The sequence below is a fragment of the Rhinolophus hipposideros genome, assembly GCF_964194185.1.
Source record: "Rhinolophus hipposideros genome assembly, chromosome: 1".
NCBI classification, from domain to species: domain Eukaryota; kingdom Metazoa; phylum Chordata; class Mammalia; order Chiroptera; family Rhinolophidae; genus Rhinolophus; species Rhinolophus hipposideros.
In genome coordinates, this window is record NC_138047.1 from 38853177 (window position 1) to 38861764 (window position 8588).

The 8588-nt window shown below is 37.0% G+C and overlaps 1 pseudogene across 1 annotated transcript; it reads left to right on the top strand.

The window, feature by feature from the left end:
* The first annotated feature begins 2635 nt into the window (after positions 1-2635).
* LOC308499161 (programmed cell death protein 4-like) lies at positions 2636-3649 on the top strand (annotated as a pseudogene). The gene has a single exon. The product of its transcript is annotated as a programmed cell death protein 4-like (transcript).
* Positions 3650-8588: the final 4939 nt, after the last annotated feature.

An 8588-nucleotide genomic window follows, 5' to 3' on the forward strand; every position in this document is an offset into this window, starting at 1 on the left:
GGATGTGTGCATCAATATGTTCGTCACAGCATTGTTTACAATGGCCAACATGTGGAGGCAGCCTGGATGTCATCCATGGATCAATGGATAAAGAGTAAGTGGTACATATATACAATGGAATATTGTCTGGCCATGGAAGAGAATGGGTTCTTGCCATTTGCTGTGGCATGGATGGACCTGGAGGGTATTGTGCTGAATGGAGTATGTCAGACAGAGACAGACAGATGCAATGTGATTTTCCTTATATGTGGAATCTAAAGAAAAAAATAAACAAACAAACCAGAAATAAACTCATATATACAGAGAGCATTTTGATGGCTTCCAGATGGGAAGAGCATGGAGGGGAGGGGGGGTGAAAAGGGAAGGAATTAAGTACAAATTGGTTGTTGCAAAGTAGTCATGGGGATGCAGGGTATAGCATAAGGAATATAGTCAATAATACTGTAATAACTATGCATGGTGCCAGATGGATACTGGATTTATCACAGTGATAGAAGGGAGGGGGTTTGGGGGACAGAGTGAAAAGGGTGAATGGATTAAGAAATACAAGTTGGTAGTTACAAAACAGTCATGGGGATGTAAAGTAAACCATAGGGAATATAGTCAATAATACGGTAATAATGATATATAGTGCCAAGTGGCTACTAGACAGCCTGGGGGATCACTTCTTAAATTATATAAATTTCTAACCACTATTCTGCACATCTGAAATTAAAATAAAGTATTATTGAATGGCAACTGTATTTGAAAAATTAAACAAGGGGGGGGGAAGGTGAAGGGGAATAACAGGTTCAAATTTCCAGGTATAAAACAAGTAAGTGATGGGGATGAAATGCACACCATGGGGAATATAGTCAATAATATGGTGATAGCGTGGTACAGTATAAGACGGTTGCTAGACTTATCATGGTGATCAGTACTTTAAGTATATAAATGTTGAGTTACTATGGTATAATATAATATTGTATGTTAGCTATATTTTAATAAAAATCTTTTTTTAAAAAAAGATACATATAATGGAAGCACATACCATGCTCATGGATAGGACAAATTATTAAAAGGTTAAAAATAATTGCAAAAACCGCAATTATTTTTGCACCAACCTAATAACGTTGTTAAAATGTCCATATTACCCAAAGCAATTTATAGATTCAATGCACTCCCTATCAAAATACCAACGGCGTTTTTCACAGAATTAGAACAAATAATTTTAAAATTTATATGGACCCACAAAAGACCCCAAATAGCCACAGCAATCTTGAGAAAAAAGAACAAAACTGGATATATCGTGCTACCTGATATCAAACTATATTACAAGGCTATAGTAATCAAAACAGCATGATATTAGTATAAAAACAGACACATAGATCAATGGGACAGAATAGAGAACCTAGAAATAAACCCACACCTATATTTAATCTATGACAAAGGAGGCAAGAATATACAGTGGGTAAAGATAAAGTGTTCAGTACGTGGTATTGGAAAAACTAGATAACATGCAAAAAAATGAAACTATGCCACCTTCTTACACCATATATAGTAATAAACTCAAAATGTATTAAAAACTTAATTGTAAGACCCAAAACCATAATATCAGAAGAAAATGTAGTCAGTAAACTCTCTGACATTGCTTTTATTAATATTTTTTCTGCTCTATCGCCTCAGGAAAGGGAAACAAAAGTAAAAAATACAGAAGAAACTACATCAAAAAAGAAAACAGATGAGACTACATCAAACTAAAAAGTTTTTGCACAGCAAAGGAAACCACCAACAAAATGAAAAGACAGCCTACTAAATGGGAGAACACCAATGATACATCTGATAAGGGGTTAATATCCAAAATTTATAGAAAAAACTCATACAACTCAACACCAACAAAACAAACAATCCAATTTAAAAAATGAGCAGAAGACCTGAGTAGACATTTCTCCAAAGACATTTTCATAGCCAATAGACACATGAGAAGATGGACATGAGAAGATGCTCAATGTCACTAATCATCAGAGAAATGCAAATTAAAACCACAATGACATGTCACCTCACACCTGTCAGAATGGCTATCATCAACAAATGAACAAACAAGTGTTGGAGAGGATGTGGAGAAAAGGGAACCCTTGGGCATTATTGGTGGGATTCCAAATTGGTGCAGCCACTATGGAAAATGGTCTGGATGTTCCTCAAAAAATTAAAATTAGAACTACCATATGACCCAGAAATTCTACTTCTGGGTATTCATCCAAAGAAATCCAAAACACAAATTCGAAAAGATATATGCACCCTTATGTTCTTTGTAGCACCATTTCCAATAGCCAAGATATGGAAGCAATACAGGTGCCCATCAATAGATGATTGGATAAAGAAGATTGGTACATAGATACAATGTACACATATACAGTGGAATATTACTCAACTATAAAAAAGAATGCAATCTTACCATTTGTCACAACATGGATGGACCTAAAGGATATTATACTAAGTGAAATACATCAGATAGAGAAAGACAAACACCATACGATTTCACTTATATGTGGAATCCAAAGAACAAAATAAATGAATAAAACAGAAACAGACTCACAGATACAGAGAACAAGCTGATGTTTGCCAGATGGCAGGGGAGTTGGGAGGCTGATGAAATTATGATGATGACCAGGAGAACTGTGTTTATGAAACTGTAGTTTTGCCTTTGGATGAAATGGCATTTGAGAAGACTTTAACACCAATCATACAGGAATATTTTGAGCATGAAGGTACTAATGAAGTTGGGGAAATGCTAAGAGATTTAAACCTTGGTGACATGTGAAGTGGAGTCCCAGTGTTGGCGTTGGAGGGAAAGCCTTGTCATAGAGAAATGGCATCTAAGCTTCTTTCTGACCTTTGTGGGGTAGTAATGAGCACAAAGGATGTAGAAAAATCATCATTTTTGATGATTTTTTAAATTGTTGGAAGATCTACCTGAATTAGCATCGGACACTCCTAGAGCACAAGTTGGTGGGTCAGTGGCAGGCTAGAGCTGTTGGAGATGGAATTTTATGTAATACCTACCTATATTGATAGCTACAAAGAAACTATAGATCGTGGAGAGGCTAGAGTTGCTCTGACAAGGCTAGAGCTGCTCTGACTAGTCTACCGTGTTCCTGAGTATGACTAAAGGTGGAAAGAGCACAGACAATGTGTCGGGCTCTGGAGGTGGGCAGCTGTCTGTTAATCACCTTGTTAAAGAGATTGACATGCTGCTGAAAGAGTATTTACTCTCTGGAGACATATCTGAAGCAGAACATTGCCTTAAGAAACTGTAAGTACCTCGTTTTCACCATGAGCTAGTATATGAAGCCATTGTAATGGTTTTGGAGTCAACTGGAGAACATACATTTAAGATGATTTTGGATTTATTAAAATCCCGTTGAAATCTTCTAAATCTTCTACCAAGACTCTAGACCAAATGAAAAGAGGTTATGAGAGAATTTATAGTGAAATTCTGGACATTAATCTTGATGTCCCACATTCATACTCTGTGCTTGAGTGTTTTGTAAAAAAATGTTTTCAGGCTGGAATAATTTCCAAATAGCTCAGAGATCTTTGTCCTTCAAGGAGCAGAAAACGTTTTGTAAGTGAAGAAGATGGAAGTCATCTTAAACCAGAGAGCTACTGAATATAAGAACTCTAGCAGTCTTAGATGTTATAAAAAATATATAGCTGAATTGTAAATGTTGTTAGTACAGGTTTTTATTTTTTGTTTTGTTTCATTTTTAAAGCACTTGTTTTGGGTATAAGGCAGTTCTGAAATTTCATAGACTTATATTTAAGGGGACTTTTTAAAGGAAGTATTTTCTTTTTCTTCCCTCTTTTTTTTTTTTGAGGGTGTAAAGGAAGGACAGAAAAGAAACCACTTTTAAAGTGGAATATTCTCATAAACTACCTTTTGTGAGTGCCATCTTTATAACCTAATCATTCCAAGTTTTGCATTGATGTCTGACTGCCACTCTTTTCTTTTAAGGACAGTATTTTTGTAATAAAATTACTGGTTTATACAAAACTTTATTTAGGGGGTAAAGTTTAGCTGCTAAAACCCCATGTTGGCTGCCGTTGTTGAAATACTGTGTTTTGGGAGCAAAAAAAAAGTTATTTCTTTGTCTTAAAGAACGTTAAGTAAACTAGTCAGTCATGAGACTTATTCATCTTTTTAGGGGACATATTGATTGGTCGTAAAGACTACACAGTTAAGTAAATGGTGGCTGCAACACCTATTTTTCTACAAAACTGGAAAAATGAGCCTGGTTCTAGAAGACTGTATGACAAAATAAAACATATGAAGGAGTGTTGATTCTTTATTAGGAGTATGTTCATTTTAGTTTTTTAAAAAAACTTATTTCATCCAATAAATTTTAAATTATTATGGAGCATATTTGAACCTAGTAAATTTAAACTTTGCTCCTTACAAACTTTTAAATCAACAATATGATAATAATTTCTTTTAATATTATACTTTAGATATATATGCACACTTCCGTGTTTTTTTATTTTTATCTATAGCTTAATGAAATTTCTGAAAATACATACTACTTTCATCACTCTCAAGTTCTATTACCAAATAATGTTTGTGCTATAAAACATTATTCTTCAAAGATTCAAAGTTTTACATTTATTCAGTGTCTGAGAAAATAGTATCTACCGATAAAGAACAGTTATCTAAAAATGATCACATTTCCAACCTCTTTTGCAGATCCTTAATTTTTCAGCAAGGCCTTAAGGTCTATGCTAATTTAAACTGTCTTATATTGATTGCAACAAACCAACCAAGAATTATATTCAGAATTTACAAAGGTATTCTTAGGAATGTATCTATTACAGGTTTAAGTACTGTCCTTTAGAATTAAAATCACAAATTGTTCATATTTACCTCACAGGCTCTTTCAAGTCCATATTACTCTCCATTTTTAGGGTCTTAATTGTGTTTGACAGCTGGATAATAAAGGTAGCCAGTTATTCATTAAGTCCTTAAAATCAGCATAATTAAAAGCTCAGGTGAGGGTTTCCGAAAAATGAAATTTATGTTAAGAAATACAGTTTAGTCATTACGGGTAGGATCAGTTGGTCAGGCAAGATAGCCTTAAATGGAACATGACGCACAAAATACATTAAAAAAAGAAAGTTTTACAATTAGGTTACGTAAAAGCCAAGCATGAACACTTAATGCAAGATTAGAATGTATCTTCAAATTCAGTTTTTAATAAACATGTAAAGATTCTCTGAATCTTAAAAAAAAAAGATTAAAATAGATTAAACTCAACACATTGTTTTTAAAAGCAGAAAAGTATATGGGGCACCCCATCCAGGACCCCCTTCTGCTCGGGAGCTCTGACCCTTTGCTTTTAATAAACTATCCTGTTTTGCAAAAAAATAAAAAAATAAAAGCAGAAAAGTATATATTACTTGAAGATCTCTCTCAAAACGATTTGTAAGTGTCTTTCACCTGATGATTGGATGAAGAAGCAAGACAAACAAGCAAACTCATAGATACAGACAACAGAATGATGGTTACCAGAGGGGAAGGGGTTGGGAGGAGGATGAAGGGGGTCCAATATATGGTAATGGGAGGAGACTGGACTTCGGGTGGTGAGCACACAATAGCATATACAGAAGTCATATATAAAGTTGTACACCTGATATTTATATGATGTTATTAACCAGTGTTACCCCAATAAATTGAATAAATTAAAAAATTAAATGGTTAAAAAAGGAAGGGCAATTTGTGAAGCTTTGGCTCATAGAGATCAGTTGTAGGTATCTGGAAAAGTCATTACATGGAACATAATTCCCTGATCCTACCAGTTCTATAACAACAATAGTTGTGTGCCCAATGAGCCCTGAACATCTGGATAAAGGTTGCTGGGGGCATCAAGGTGCAGATGCTGACAGTTGGGAGTCCCCTGGAGTACACTGAATCAGCCAGTTCCCAGGGATGTGTGTTGGGGAAGGCCAACTCTGCCTTAGGTCTTCCTCAAACAGTTTATCTCACTTTGTAATTATAGGTTTGTCAGTATGATTATTTGATTCATGGCTGAATTCCCCCACTAGACTGTAAGTACCAAGAAAGACAGGACCTGGTCTTTTTGTGCTCACCAGAATTTAACAGGGTGCCTGGTGTATAGTAGGAACTTAATAACTACTTCTGAAATGAATGAGTGAATGAAGACAGCAGACTTGTAGTTAATATGTCTTTTAACTAACTGCCCTGTGTTAAAACTAGCTATCAGCTGAACTTGTAAGTGCCAAGACGGCAGAAACCTGGCTTGTTCTTGTCACTGTTTGAACAACACCTAGAGCCGTGTCTGGTACATAGTATGCATCCAATAAATATTTGCTAAACTAATAAATGAGGATGGCCAGCTCCAAAAGACTGTCAACTTCATGTGGGTAATCCCTCCAGAGACAAGCACAGAGCCCTGTACATAGTAGAGACTCAGTAAATAGGAGAGAAGGAACAAATGAATGACTGAGGAATTCCCGAATCTCGTGCACACTTTCTTCCTAAACTGAGTAAAGATGGCAAACGTTCCGAGGAGAAGCACCTTGGAGAAGGCTGAAGTGGGAAGCACTGTTGAAAGATGGTTCTGGTGGCTGTGTGGACGGAGGGCCCAGTTGATGGGGGACTAGCCTGTGAGCAGAGGAGGGCACCCCTGAGAGGCCCCACCTACTGTGGTCCCTTCCTCTCTGCAGCCCCTAGAGCTGAACTCATTCTGACTTTGCCAGGAAAGTGCCACCCAGTAACTCCCACTTCCACTCCAGTGAGAGTCCATGGTCAGGGTTTCCTGTTGCATAGCCAGGCTGGCTGAACCCTTGGCCAAAAGGCTCCCAGGGGAGGACCTTCTGGAGTGTGGCAGGCAGTGGGGTTCACCGTCCCTTAGGCTGTGAGAGGAAATGGTCCAGAAGAATGAACATCATCATGGGGGGTGGAGGGAGAGGGAAAGAGAGACTGAGAGTTCAACACCCCAGGATTATTTTTAGAGCTCTGTTCTGAAAGTGGAGGTTTCATTAAAGCACCAACAAAATTTAAAGGAAAAATAAAATAAATCAGAGAATCCAGGGTAAACTTTCTGCTAATACGCTTATACTTTCAGGGCGTAGTACACTCTGAAACCAGGCCTTGTCTGAGGGAATCACAGAGTTTTGTTGTTCGTGTGCTCTGTGATTTGTTTTGGACACTGTGCTGCCTGCCACTATGTCTCAAATCTCATTAGAGCAAATGCTGCTGGGACAAAAATTTCTCTATAATCAGAGCTACAGACAAAAGTTACAACTAAATTCCAATATAGTGAAAGCATTATTTACCTAAAGTTTATAGTACTGGATTTGAACTGATCCAAGCTGTTAAGTTCAGAGCTCCAACAAGAAGGGAAAGCAGCCACCCGTTATACTCCACCCCCATCTAGTCCTGTGGGAGAGCCCTGGCAGCCTAAGGAAAACTCCAATGTCATTCAGGCTGATCAGCGTTGATTACTAAGCCATCCAAAGAGGGCAGTAGCTCCTATTCCATCAGGTCATTGAAAAGAAAAGAAAATGTTGTGGCTTCTTGTTACCCAAACTATGCATGTTGAACCAGCAGCATCAGCACCACCTGAGAACTTTTAGAAATAAAAAAATCTTTGTGATCTTGGATTAGGCAATGATTTCTTAGATAGAACATCGAAAGCACAAGCTACAAAAGAAAGATTAGGTAAAAAAGCCATCATCAAGTTTGTGCTTCAAAGGACACTATCAAGAAAGTGGAAAGAACTATGTATGGTGTCAGATGGGTACTAGATTTATCAGGGTGATCACCTCGTAAGTTGTATAAATGTCTAATCGCTATGTTGTACATCTGAAACTAATATAATATTGTATGTCAACTGTAATTGAAAAATAAATTTTAGGGCCGGCCCAATGGCTCAGGTAGTTGGAGCACCGTGCTCCTAACGCTGAGGTCGCCAATTCGATTCCCACATGGGCCAGTGAGCTGCACCCTCTATAGCTAAGATTGTGAACAATGGCTGTCTCTGGAGCTGGGCTGCTGTGAGCAGCTGGAGGTTTAGGAGAGCTGCTGCTGTGAGCGGCCGACCGATGACCAGTGACTGACTGCTTGAACTGGAGTGGGGGGGAGACGGAAGAAAGGGGGGAACAAACAAATAAACAAACAAACAAATAAATAAGTAAATAAAAATAATAAAAAGTATTAAAAAAAGAAAAATAAATTTTAAAAAGAGAAAGTGAAAACAGTCTCCAAAATGAGAGAAAATATTTATAAATCATATATTTCTCTGATAAGGATCTAGTGTCCAGAATATATAAAGAACCCTTACAACTCAACAATAAAAAGACAACTCATTTTTAGATTTGCAAAGGATGTAAATAGACATTTCCCTGAAGAAGATATACAAATGGCCAACAAGTACACAAAATGATGCTCAAAGTCATTAGGAAAATGCAAATCAAAACCACAATGAAATATCATTTCACACCCACGATCATGGTTATAATAAAAAAATCAGACAATAACAAGTTGATAAGGCTGTGGAGAAATTGGAACTTTCATACATACACTGCTGGTGGGG